The sequence below is a fragment of the Patella vulgata genome, chromosome 7 (genome assembly GCF_932274485.2).
Source record: "Patella vulgata chromosome 7, xgPatVulg1.2, whole genome shotgun sequence".
Taxonomy (NCBI): Eukaryota; Metazoa; Mollusca; class Gastropoda; family Patellidae; genus Patella; species Patella vulgata.
Genome location: NC_065885.2, coordinates 66,255,788 through 66,270,832, shown reverse-complemented (window position 1 = coordinate 66,270,832; position 15,045 = coordinate 66,255,788). Strand labels below are relative to the sequence as shown.

General features: G+C 34.5%; 1 protein-coding gene across 3 annotated transcripts in view; it reads left to right on the top strand.

Moving 5' to 3' along the window:
* Positions 1–15,045, top strand: part of LOC126826748 (GTPase IMAP family member 9) — a 132,834-nt gene that overhangs the window by 47,413 nt on the left and 70,376 nt on the right. The window lies entirely within an intron of this gene.

Genomic DNA, 15,045 nt, shown 5'->3' with positions numbered 1-15,045 from the left:
GGTAAGCTTACTCTTCCGGACACCTGTTACCACTGTTTGTCGTGTATTTTGTACACGAGGAGCAGTCCATTTGCTGATTACACTATTTTGCTTGAATACACTATTTTGCCTATAACGTTTTTTAGGATTTCGAATTCTGTCTTATGGTTTGGATTGTTCGTACTTGGTTTTATTCTATTTGTAGACCAGTGCGATGCCACGTTTTCTTCTATGGAGCTACGAGCCTTTTTTGACGGTGTCGACTTCATGTGTATACCACTCTGTTTCGGGGCGAATACAGACACGTTTATGTTGTAGAGGAAGGACGGATTCAATAACAGAAAATAAAGAATTATTGTAAATATCCACCTTCCTGTCGATGGCTTCCATGACATTTGATGATTTTACCTCACTGATAAACTGTTCTATATCAATTGCTCTAAATTTGCGAAATGAATATTGTTTATTTTCAAAGTTCGAGCTTTCAATGTTTATGTGAAAATCAATAAAAATATGTCTGACAAAAGCTTATTCGTGACTTGAATATTTACAACTTCCAGTTGAGATTTTCTCGTCGGAATCAAGTCCAAAATGAGAATATTTGTCAGTAACATCTTTGAAATAAGATGCAAAAGAATTGTTAGTATCATCTTAATGACAATTAAATTCACCAGTTATAAGTAGCTGGAGACTAGATTGTGATATCGAATCCAGGAGCGGACTAAAGTCTTCAAGAAGCTATTGTTATGCTGCTTTGCTGGAGGGGGGGGGGGGGGGTCTGTATTGTTATTAACCTGAGTTTACACCGATTGACAGATAAAATAAATACACTTAATGTATTAAAATGAAGAAAGTTTCGGGGTTTTTTTTGGACGGAGACTTTAATATTTCCTTTGTAAATTAGAGCTACTCCGCCACTCCTAGTATGGCGGTTTATGTTCTTTATACGATATTCTTTGGGAAAATGAGCAGAGATAGTATAATTGTCACTGTCAGTACCGAGCCAAGTTTCGGTAATAGCTTTGGTTTCACAAATTAAGTCATTTATTTCAGTTGCTTTGTTGTAAACCGATCGCGCGTTCAAGAGGGAGACACCGGAAGACGAAGCGGATCAACGTTTTCTTCTGTCGTTTGTGGATTTGTGCTTTCCTGTCTCCGTTCATGTCGGTATGTGATTTTAGCGGTTGAATGCTACAAAACTGCTTTTCAGCCGTTTGCCACTCTTGACAGATGGGGCACTCGTATTATCAGCATCGGTGTTCTTCCAAGTTTCGATCGGCTTTGATGACGTATCACTCTTTCTGGCACTTGCCGCATTTCTCCCAGCGACAACACACACTGCAGTTGGCACTGGAACGGATGGTGAGGTGATTGACGACGAAACACTAACGGCTCACGAACATGTGAAAACATCGGTAACAATTCTTTGTGTTGGTGTTTGGTGGGCCAGATGTCTTGTATCCTTGACACAAATGATTCTCGGCACTATTGTATTCCACCTGACAGGTGTCACAAAAATACGACTTTTCCACAAAAACATGGGCGCAATGACGTTGTAATGTCTGTTGTGTTTCGGCTTTCCGTTGAAGTATTTGGTTCCCAGATAAATTGCATTACCGAAGATGACATACTTGGCTTGCGTTTTCTTCGTCTGCCAAGTTTGAGGTCCTATCCTCGTCTGTGGTCTCTTATCTCTTTCCCACTCGGGCGTGTCCTGTTTATTCGCATAGTGATGGGCAACGACAATGGAATCAAAATTCGTCGGTATTCTTAGTGGTGACGAGACATCTCTTTTTCTTCAGGTACTTTCTTCGAAATTAGCACAGTATCCCTTCTTCACATTTGTTCCGCTACCTTACCATCGGGAAGGAAAACGTGACAGATACTCATGGACAGGCACTGATCCAGTCGAAATTCTTCGTTACTCTGTAAAACGGCGTCCACTCTCTGTTAAATGCTCGGGTAACAGTAGCCAGATGGATGATTTGAGTCCTGGATGACTAATGACGATGCTAACGTAGTCATTTTCTCTTGCATTCAAGGTACGGCGAATTTCCTCTAAGATGACTTCAATGTCTCGTGTAACAGTTGTGAAGCATTCGTGGTCAAGACGTGAGACATAGAGATTCTGTCCTAAACTGTCTGCTATATCGACTATCGGCGGGTTGTAGAGACAAACCCATCTTGCTTTTCGCTGTGATGGTGTAAGGTTTTCAAAACTTTCGCATCGCGCCCTTTTATCACACACTACGTGATGACGTCTTATCTATGTAATTACATTTACATTGTAATAGTTAACAGATACATACTCTTTTTACATACGGTTATATAATACCTGAATTCACATGCGTGGAATTACTCTATTTCATACGATTGCATAATGTCTATATTTAGTATGGAACATCTCCCACATGTTGTGCATTACTTGAATTCACACATATTTTTTGCATTGTATGTACTGCATATGACGTCTCTATGGTCAGAATGGCAGAGGCCGCTCCGATCCTACGCATCCTCAGGGGTAATACTATGGTAGTGATTACTCTTGACACTGTTTTCATCTTAGTGATAAAGTGCATCGAACCAACGAGTTCTAGTATGAGGGGACTTGCAATGTCACGACGAACTAGGCCATGACCGGTCATCCAGTGCAAGATCATCACGAACTAGGTCATCAAGAACTGAGTCATTCAGTGCAAGGACATCAAGTGCATTATCGCTATACAGGACTCTTAACTACTATTATCAATATTTACGTTCAATTAACCATCACAAAATGTATTCAAATCCACTAGTTATCACAGGCCAACGATAGCATCGAGAGTTGATTATGGTCTGGGTACGTTAATTAATAATTTAAATAACATGTCAAGCCTAAAGAAAGACCTGCAATAGGCAGATTTAGCTCTTGCGTGTTTAAGTCGTGCGTGGCAAACGTAAAATCGGATATTTGGGAAGACATAGATTTTGCTAATAATACATTTCACCAAAATCTAAAATGTGCTTTTAGACTCTTTCTTCTATGTTAACGTTCCTAAGAATAGAGCTATACACTCTTAAACGAGGCACAAATGTAGAAGACGAATACGACTTGCTCAGGTGAGCAAACAATGAAATGAAATGAAATGGGTTTAACGTCCTACCTTTCTGTTCTGACTGAAGACGGAGATGAGCAAACAAAGATGACGGGTCATGATATACATTTAATAAGATATATAGTTTTCATGAATTACAGATTATATTTCTGAACGGGTATGCTTGCTCTTTCCAGAACATATGATGTCACTTCCCATTTCAGCAGTACACACACCTAACAAAGCTGTGTTGTACTTTTGCATCTTCTAATCTCAGTCTCGATTAAACAGAGTGTTATGCCAGTTCCGTTCTATTTTTCAGAAATTAGGGTGGTTTTGGTCGGGAAAACTGGTCGAGGTAAAAGTGCATTAGGAAACAGTTTACTGCGGTCTAAAAACTCTTTTCAGTCATCATCGTCGGGAGGATCGATTACATCCAAGTGTAGTATCGGTAAACTGGATATGCAGAATGGCAAGAAGTTGGTTGTAGTTGACACGCCGGGTTTGTTCGATACTCGGGTTAACAACGCAGAAATATCAGAAGAATTGGTTCGCTGTGTTGCTCTTGCAAGCCCTGGGCCACACGCCTTCCTGTTTGTTCTGAGTATTGGTAGATTTACCAAAGAAGAACTGGATACGGTAGAACATCTACAAAAATTGTTTGGAGAAGATGTAATGAATTTCGTTATCGTTGTCTTTAACCACAAAGACACATTAGAGTATGAGGAGAAAACCCTTGAAGGGCACATACAATCATCACCACCAGCGCTACAAAGACTAATCTACAGATGTGGCGGCCGAATGACTACGATTAATAACCGTGTTCCACCTAAATCGAATGAGCGCGATGTAAATGCAATTATAAGTTTGGTAGAACAGACCATGCGTTCTAATGGAGGCAAATGCTATACCAAAAAGGCGTTTCCAGTAGTTAAGGAGGTTTTCCCAAATAGAGTAGAAGAATTGGAAGCAAAATTGGCCGAACGAAATAAGCGACTAATGCAGTATGAAATGAGAGAGAAGGTTCGAAAGGAGATCGAAGAACAGGGTGGTATTCTAACAAGATTAGCTATAGGGATCTTTCGTTATGGGCGGTGAATTGTATGAAACGAATGTATAACTTCATATTTGTAATAAATAGTGTAGATATTTCATATTTGTAATAAATGATCTGTGAACTTACTACTGATCTGTATGTTTAATTAAACCCTTAGTAAAATACAAGAGTAAATAATACAATCCATCAGAATGGGCAATCGCATGTTTAATTGAAACCTGGGTAGCGCAATCGACCACGAAGGACAACCTGCATGTTCAGTTAAATCTTACATAACATGTAGTAGCATACTACGATAATCCAATTAAACGTCATTTATATGAAAATTATTGTCAAAGCACGTAGTCTTTAACAAGCTAACATATCAATTTAATTGCGGTCTTTAAGTGTCTACATCATCTCGTGTGCTGCAATGCGGTAAGACAAATGCAATCAAATGAGGTTTTAAGTCCTACTATTCTGCTCCGACTGGACTAATGCAGACGGGGCAAGGCAGTGTGTACAGAAAATGAGACTATATGTTTGGTCATAGTTGCTGTTATTAATCATGAGTCGTGTGCTGTAATACAGATATATACAGAAACATCGTTGCATTGTAAAATTATCTCTACATATTTGGTCATAGTTGATTTATCCATCGTGAGTCAAGCAATATAGGGAATATTGTTTTAACGCCCATTCGAACCAAAGTAGGCCATTTCGGTAGCAGCATATGATATAATTTTATTTCAATGTTTCGCTTGGGTATAGGGGATTTTTAACAGTGGGAAGAAACCGGGAGACTCGGTGAAAACCCACGAGGTTATGCAATCGAATCTACTCCCTATCACGTACAAGTGTTGGATTAAAAACACGCCACCTGACTCAGTGAAGCCTTTTGGATCTCAAACTCGTAAAACTACTGCCCCTCCCCCTCCCTTTTGACGAAACAATACTACAACTCTATGCAGTAATGACGGGTTTCACCGGTGCCACGTTGCCCTTTAACTGGCGTCAAATCCCATACCTATGGATCCGTTAAACAGATTTCCTCACGAACATTGCACCTACGTTATGAAATGGAAAACTTGTGTAGAATCCGCGTCCAACAGGAATATGAAAACAATGGATCGGGGAATCCGATACGGAAGTGTTCTTCACTAGATAAATATTAAAGTTGATAAATAAAAGAGACACTAACACTGTTTTCATCGTCCGATATTGTTACCCCAACGTTTGGAAGAAGTACCCTCTTCTTCTGCAAGGTAATAAAATGTCCTGAAGAAGAAGATGGTATCTCTTCGAAACGTGGGTGTAACAATATCTGACGATGAAAAACAGTGTTAGTGTCTCTTTTATGTATCAACTTTATGCAATGGACGCAGAATTAGCCAGAAAATCCAGCAATATCAGTTCCATTTATACATTTTGTACATGTCATAAAATAAACTGCAGCAAACAAAGACTCGACACGATGACATCACTTCCGTTATCAACAAAATATTTAAATTTGATTCCAGAAATAACCACTGAAAGAAAAATTGATTAAACATTAAGCACAATTAACTCTTTATAAATCTTCACTAAAAAGCGTGATCCTGACAAAATTTGTTATTTCTCGACAAGAGAAGATGCCAGAAATACTTTTTGATATCTTTATGATTGCATTGATTAATTCTATTTGTCCATTGGAATCAACTATCATAATTATATATGAATAAATGATATCACTTACTTCATGAAAATGTTTGTTTTGCAGGCTAAAAATACGATTTTTGTCGAAATGACATTACTTCCGGTGATAATGAAAATGAAAATGTTATGAAAATTGAATAATAATTGACACTTTTATTGACCTATTTCTAATCAATTGAACAAGTTAGGAACCATTTGCTTTATGAAAATCCAAAATAATGTGTGAATATAATGTTTATATTACAAACTAATTTTGACATATATTTTCTTCCTATGGATGATGGCTACACGATTATAAAAGTTACTAAGAAAAATTTGAAAAGTCTGAATAGGTTGTAAGTAGCTTAATTCTACGCCTTTTTCACCTTTTAACCGAAATGGCCCGAAAATAAAATCGAAATGTACAAAAACTGATCCCCACATATTTTGCGCCTTTAGTAGGGGGCATTCATCTCGATTTATTAGACTAGTAAAAAATTAATATTTAATTGACATTTGGGGGCAAAATTACGGCAATATTATTTACATGACAACTCCAGTGATTTCGGACATTTCGCATTGTCAGAGAACGTTCGAAATAGCTTTATTCTCTAAGTCACACCCACTTTTCCCTGTAACACCGAAGAGATCGTAACGATGCGACAAGCGGTTGCTGGGATCTAATCAAAATTGAAATGGAAAAATAATAATTACAATAATAAAGATGTTAAGGAACTAAATTAGTTGTTCTAAACTCCATGTGATATGTCAAACAAATCGGGTTTGTATATGGTTTGGAGTGGTACTGGTTCAAATTTCTGCAAGAGCATATATGCGTGAGTGGACATATCTTTAATGAGTAGAATTATGACGTGTAAATGTGATACTATGCAGATGACCATTTACTAAATTTGGATCACCTAGAACGTTGTTAGAATTAGTCACACGCAGATCCCGCTGAAAAGTTCTATGCCCAAATCAATCGGGTAGAATCAAATTTTCGCCAGCAACAAGTACAATCATTGAATAAATCATAGACATAAGAACTGCAGCTGTAGTTTTATTATTACCTTCGTACCAGACGATCTTGTGAACCTTCAAATTGTAATTACCAGAAATAGGCGAAACTGAATATGCCGACATGGTTTCCACTTTAGGGGATGGTGCCTTTTCCTTTTCCACAATAAAGAAGCTGTGGTATTCTTAATTTATACGTGGCAGAGAGCGCCTTGAAGACGACCCGCGTCCTGGAAATCCATCAACAGCAACCACTCAAGAAAATGGCGGCTAATGGTGACCACTAGACATATTGCCAGTGTTGGGGGCATCTCTCATGATGTGACCACTAGACATATTGCCAGTGTTGCGAACATCTCTCATTAGAAGGTTGGGCACATTAACGCCAACGAGTTAGGAATGATAAGATTTAAGTTTCTGCAAGATGTGTGCCAAAACTCTTGACTGTAGATCAGATACTTGACTGATTCCTGATGTCCTGTGAAAATCTGCGCCGTTTTGAAGCAGAACCTGATAATTTTGGGGGGACAGGTCAGATATTCACCTGTTTTCAAAAATGAAAAGCAAACTAACCGGTCCTTAATTTCCTAGAAATGATGACTTCGTGTCAGCTGTGAACGACTTTGTTAAGGTTGGTGACGAAACTTTCTTTCTGACTGGCATCTAGGCCTTGCAACATCGTTGGCAAACGCGTGTACATCTGGAATGGGGTCTATGTAGAAAAATAAATGGAATCCATCGACTTTCACAGATAGACTGAGAACTGTTCAGCCATCCCACATAATTGGTCATATATTTTCTTTTATTGAGCAGACGTCTCTGGCCGTCTGATGCAGATTAAAAATAAAAATTAGCTTTTCAGAATAATCCCCAAGATTGCGTGTTCTGGCAGACTATATGGCGAGTTATTCTGGTGAAATAATTTATTGTAGGATATTTTAATAATATGTTAAACTATTGTATTTAATAATGTTATTAATTCTTACAGCACTTAACATCGATCAAAATAAAATAAATGAAATGGGGTTGAACGCCCTTCCTACTGTTCTGCTCCGACTGAGCTACGAAAACAGTTTTCTATGAGGGAAATTATGTCCGGAAAGCGGCGCCTAGGGCTATTCGTTATATCGAATTCCATCTGTCAGGGGTTCTTTTAACGTGGATGCCAATGTGAACACGGGTTCTCGGGTCTTTGCGCTCATCCGAACGACCATACGTTGTCCCTTGTCAGGCCCTCTGTTCTCTGCAACTTTGACAAGGTGAACTTTCTCGGCCAACACCGGGATCGAACCTGGGACATCCAGGCTAGCGAGCCAACGTCTTACTCCCTGAACCACCGCGGCTCCAGACATTATATACAAATAGGGCGTACGGGTACTGAGAACAGAATAATGTATTATAAATGGCACTCATACATAAACGAAAGATCATTAATATTCCGCAAGAAATTTATTAATATTCAAAAATTAAAAAGGTACATATAACTCACACATAAAATGACTAAAATATTACACATGAAAATCCTCTTGAGAATAAGTGACGTTTAAAATGTCTCTATAAAAGTTCAATAATGAAAAGGTTCAAATATTTTGAAGAGATCCTTGGGCACATGCAAGATTAAAAGATTACCAAATGAACAAAAATGTCCAGAAAATCCTGCTCACAAACACGGGGCGGTTAAATATCTGGGATTTCGGTTTGGAACATAAACCCAGACAGATACGAGTAATACATAGGGGGATTGTGTATTTAACCTAGATGCCAAATCCTGTGCGTTTTCCATTATATGAATTAGTGCACATAGAACACCTGAGAGCAAATGATCTAGTCTTGACTTGATACACCAATCGATAAACGGTTAGGTTGCATCATTTATTAAATTTTTATAATTTTTAAAGCGGCATTTAATCACTAAATGAGAATAACACATGCCACAGTTATTTGGAAGATTTATTTCTGGCGACGTTTCTATGAGGGTTTTCTCGTCGTTATAAAGTTTGGGTAATTTGACTATCACCAACGGAAAGCAAACTATTGTGGCCTCTTTGTGTAGCTGTCGTTTAAGAGTCAGTTCCTTCTCAAGTTATCTATGACTGACAAAAACATATTGTTGGGTATTTGGACTTTGCAATAAAATGATATATAGAATATATAATAATACATTCTAATATTGTTTTCGGATTGCTGCGCTCGGTGACATTTTATTTATGTCTATTTAACGTATCAAAATGATTGAAGCTCTAATAGCTTGGCATTATATCCTTTTACCTCAAAGAGTTTTGTCTGAAAATTTAAGTTTGCTCTCCTCAAATCTCACATGGATCAAACAAAACAACACACAGCTACTCAAAGGATGTGGGCGTTTGCTACCGTAAATTTGTGCCCGAATCAAACCAACCATACACCATTTGGCAGATATTGAATTGGACAACGTGAAAACAACAATAATTCAATATTCAAAATTTCCTCATTGTGACTCATTATGCCAGCATCGGTCGTTATCTGGTCGTAGTACAATATGGCACGGATTATTTCATATGCATGCGTGCTACGTTTGAACGCGTGATATAAAGGATTGAGATTATATGATTTGCTTGTGGATTGCCCCACCTACACCCCTGACAATATTTATTATTGTTATCATGTTTTATTATGAGGAGCATATTTGTGACTGTTATGAGGAGCATATTTGTGACTGTTATGAAGGGCATAGTGACAATTCAGTTTTTTGCCTTTACACACCCATCTGTATGACAATTACACGAAATATAGTAACCAGCGAATCATGCAACATAATAAATATAATATTCACACGACCTGAAATAGCCTTAAGTAGTTTAAAGACGAAAATACAACTTAAACTAATAAAAAAATTAATTATAGTCAACAAAGGGTGTTTACGAAGCCGTCAGACACATAAAATAATAATAACGTGTTTTTTTAAAACTAAAACTGGATATAAGAAGGTCTGTTTAATTGTATGTGATATCATCACGCGACAATTAATTCTTGGATTATTACCAATTTATCAACGCTTGTATAACAAATCTATAAAAGAACCGTTCATTATAAATTATTTAAAAATTATTTTCAATAACATGACAACCAAATCGATTTCGCATAATATGACATTAGGCGTAATAATACAAGTGGTCTTACAACAAACCTGAATAACAGATATATTTTTTTTCAAAACTGTCCCACGCCGAGATAAATTATTTTAAAAAATCAAAAAACGATTTGAATAATAGATTAATTGGGGTTAAGAAGAACAGCGTGTTGTAAGTGACACTCGAAAACAATACTCGACACCCAGCTGAATTATAATCGTGTAGAAACAGGATTTGATTAAATCTCGCTATATATTCAAGACATATTTCGAATGACATATGCATAATTATTGAAAGGGGCATTATCACTATTGCGTTTTGGATTCCTGTGCAAATTTCAATATTTATAAATTAGAATTATTTCAACTTAAGGTAGCAAGAATTGTCACCGGATGCACAATTTACACACCGAGGTCAGCTTTATATTTAGAAACTGGGTGGCAAAACTATCAGATCGCAGGAAAATCCGCTGACTTTTTTACTCTGGAAAATAATAAATGGCCATGGTCCCTCATAATTATCGGATTTAGTTCCTCCTATCAATAATATACCAGATAATTTAAGAAAGCAAGATAATATAACGATTCCTTTTTGTAGACTAAGTCTTTAAAAAAATCCTTTTTTCCTAAAACTATTTCTGAATATAATAGACTATTAACTGATAAAAAGAATGCAAATTCATATCTTAATTTCAAAAATTCTATTTCAATTAGATTTCCTAAAACCTCATTATAGAAACACTGGCATACGTAAACTAACAATTCTTCATAACCGACTCCGTCATTCATCTAGTAGCCTTAATAATGACCTTTTTCAATCTAACATTATAGACACTCCTCTGTGTCCTTGTAAAATGTCAGTGGAAAATATATACCATTACTTTTTTAAATGTCCTATTTATACCGCTCAAAGAGATATGTTAATGTCCGATATTAATTATATTAATATTCTTCCCTCTGACGAATTATTAAATATCTTACTGAATGGGAGCCCTGTTTTACCCAACATTTTAAACAAGACAATATTTCTTGCCGTTCAACGTTTTATTTCCAGCACAAAACGTTTTAATAGTAAATTATAAAATTGGTTTTAATTCTTCATTGATTAATGTACATCCTCACAGTCACACACTCATATTTATCACTTTATTTAGATAAACACACATTTATAATTATAGTTCATATTAGATGCTTAATTTAGTAAAATGATAATGATCTTATTTACATCAAAACAATAAATAGATGATAGATAATTAAAAATATGTATATATAGCTGTATTTAGTGTATGTTAAATGTTTGTTATGCCATCATATATTATATAATATTATATTATTCTATTCTATTCCCCGGGAGAAGGTTCATAATTTTTATAAATTGTCCTAATCGCTTTGTAAGTTATTTGCTATAAAATATGTTTAAATTATCACTATTGCGAAGTGCAATATATTAATAATAAAAAATCACCATGGTCGGTGAGCCGCGCAACGAATAATATCTTTGTTGTGGCGTAAACAATTCATTCCTATAAACACGCGCTAGACAATTTCTAAGAAATACCGATTACCGTGAATATTAATTTCCAAGAATCTGTTACCTAAACGAAGAAAACTGTCAACAAAGAAAGTTTCATTTTAAATTAAAGAAAGTGGCATTTATTATTCAATCCAAAATTATACGAAAGCATTACATTTGGTGCACAATTCCTGGCACGAGGAACCCAACATGATATTTCTATAGGATTAAATGTTTCGGTCAACCAATAAAAAAACGGATTCCAAATTCTCCAAAATCCAATATTTTCAGTAGCAAGTCCAAGAATGCGATTTGCTGGTTGTTCCTTTCAACTGTGAATTTGATAGTTAAATCTTATTTTTTATTTATTGAAAATTTGCAACATTGCCAATTCGTTAACTACATTATTTAAGAACAGCTTCATTTGGTTTTCCAATTATTTAGTTGTGGTGCTGTCTTGGTACCTATCGATATACCAAGAATTTTGTATATTTCACGGACTAATTACTAACTGAATACAGTTCGTTTCAAAATCAATTTTTAAAATATATTTTGATATTATTTGATTGTTAAAAGCCATTAACGAAACATAACTATTAAAGGTTTTTTACCTGGAGAGTTTGTGAATTGTGGTAAAGTATACAAATTTGTCAATTTTAAAGAGGTACATCAGCTTCAACATTTTCAAGGTTTTCAGGAGTTAAACAAGGCGAATTACTATCCCTACGTTTATTTTTAATATTTATGAACGATTTAAGAGAGTTTCTTTTCAGTGATAATATAACTTTTATACACCAGAAAATATTCATTACTGTTTGCTGAGGATGCCTTAAGGATACTTAAAGTAAATTTTCGACTTTTTATCAAATCTGGAATCTAGAAATAAATGCTATAAAAACATAAATATTGAACCAAATAATTAATAAATAATGAATATTCTATTAACGAATCGTTTAATGATACTATTAAATTGGGTAATAAAATTTCTTTTAAATAACGTCGAGTTTTCTTATATTTGGGACTAACAAGATGCTTTTGGTGTATTAATATTAGCTTAAATACAACTTCGCATAAAAGATCAATTTTACCAGGAATAGAAGACTCTAGTTTGTCATGTTCGTTGTGATATTCCCCAACTAAATGGTGAAACCGAGCGATATAATACAATCGAAAGAGATAAAAGAATATGCAATTGTTGTGCTTTGGGCGTTGTTGCATGTTGTATTTATATGCCCTCCTTTTAGACACGAATCGCATGCGTAATTTATTTTGCCTCTGTTTTTATTAAAACAAATTCGGAAACATTTTTATTATATGAAGTATTCGAAGATAAACATTCCTCGAATATATTCCTAAAAATATCTTCGGTTCCGATACCCGCTTTCGGGACAAACTTCTCACAATTTTATCCTTCACATTAAAGTTTACAATGTTACATTTTTAAAGACAAAAACAAACGAATTTAAATATATAAAAAAAAAAACCCAGACACTCTGAAAATATGCATATTTTTTACTTTTAAGTTTGAAATGCTATATTTTTAAAAGGAAAAAATAATTTAAAATTTAAAAAATACACAGTCTGAAAGTGTGCATATTAATCTTTGAAATTGAGCGTTTGTTGCCTATAAAGAGATGGATATTTATTTGATATTAATTTAATCAACTTTTGATGTAGCCCCTGTCATAAAATGCACGATTAGATATCGCTCAGTAGAAATTTATCACACAAGCGATATTTACTGTAGAATGTATTATTGGGTGATAAAATATATTTATTCATGTGGAAGAGCTAAACCTGTCTACTGCAGGTCTTTCTTTCGACCTTAAATGTTATATAAATTACTATTTAGACATTTATTAACATAAGACCATAAACAACTCTCGATACGATGAGGTAGGTTAGAACGGTTCGGCCATTTAATGATTTTCTTTATTTTACATAATTTAATTAAAGTGTCTTTTATTGTCTGATTAGACAGTGATTTTACCTGCTTCAGTTTGGACACATTCTAATGGATCAGAATCTTTCAGGGAATTATTATTCTACTCTATATCAATCAGTATATCCTAAAACCTGGCGAATAAAAGCGAGATATATTTTATATAGTGAAATTCTGTTCATTTTATATTTAAGTATACGTATTTAAGCCACCACAAGCTTTCTGGTACAGTATATTCGAAATGTTTTATGATTATGAACCAGACAGAAATGTTAATCCCAAATGACAATGAGTATTTAAATTTTCAACTTTAGTATTATCAAAAAGAACGCCTGGGTGGATTGTATTTTTCCTAGTGAAAACAATATTTTTACTTTTTGAGGCGGTTAAAAGATACACGCCACTGTTTAGCCCATGATGAGATAATATTAAGATCATTATTAATAGAATGTGGGCTACTTGGAGGATCAATATGAATAATGATAAAAAGTGTTATCAGCGAATTATTATCGGGGATATCATTTAAATAAATTAAAAATAAAAAAGGACCCAATACGAATCCTTGGTGAACTCCAGAAACAGTATATAAATACCTTGATTTGCATCCTTCTAAACCTATGCATTCTCTATTACTGAAATAACGTTCAATATATTTACGTAATATTTTATTAATTCCATATTGTTTCGATAAGTATTCTTTTGTCATATCAATCATTGTGCCTGATAACGATAAGAGGATACTTATCGAAACGTTGTGCTTGTGTATAATAAACCATAAACTGTGTTATATACGTTATATTATTTCCAATCGCTAAATGTCACTAAAGGATAATGCATAGGATTATTAATTTTTTCACGCGCTTTTTGTGCTCTATTTATTAGTCGAATTTTTATTTGTACGTATGGCGATATCCATAAATGGTTTATCATTTGGTCCTATAGTTACTACTTTTCTTGGGATATACTGTAATATAGTAGGGCGTTAAACCCCATTTCATTTCATTTATTTTAATCACTTAAAACAAATTTGATAGATTTGATTAATGGCATCATTTATTAAAACATTATTTAAACTTTCAATAATCAACAGGTTTATAATTTCTATGTTAATTGTATGATGTATATTCAAAGATTATGATTATTGGTGAATGTGTACTGCATTAACATTAGTGTCTGATTTAAGCGATTTCTTATTACTAATATAAAGATCAATACATGAACCGTCGTACAGTTAGTAGGTTCTATAAACAGGCTTTCACGATATAAATTTATAATAGTTTTGTTTTTAATTTAATACAATAAACTTGAATTACTTAAAGTGTTGATGTTAAAATAAAAATGTTAAGATTAGTTGTTTAACATTTAATAAAAATATAAACGCTAGATATTCTCCCAGCTGGGATTCAAACGACTCCACGAAACATAAAGATGGTGCTATATAACGTGACAATAAAACGATTTGGAAGAAATAAAAGCGAAATAACAAAATAACATTTTTAAGAAAGCATTTTAAGGCAAAGAGTAAAGTGATCATTAATGATTTACTTGAATGCAAAGAAAATTATTTCATCAAAAATTACAAACCAGAATTAAATAAACGGATATTATAATAAGAGATGAAATAATTCTCTTTTCATTGATAAATAAAAAAAAATATGTTTATGCATAAATAAATAAGAAATACGTCCAGGTAAAAAAACA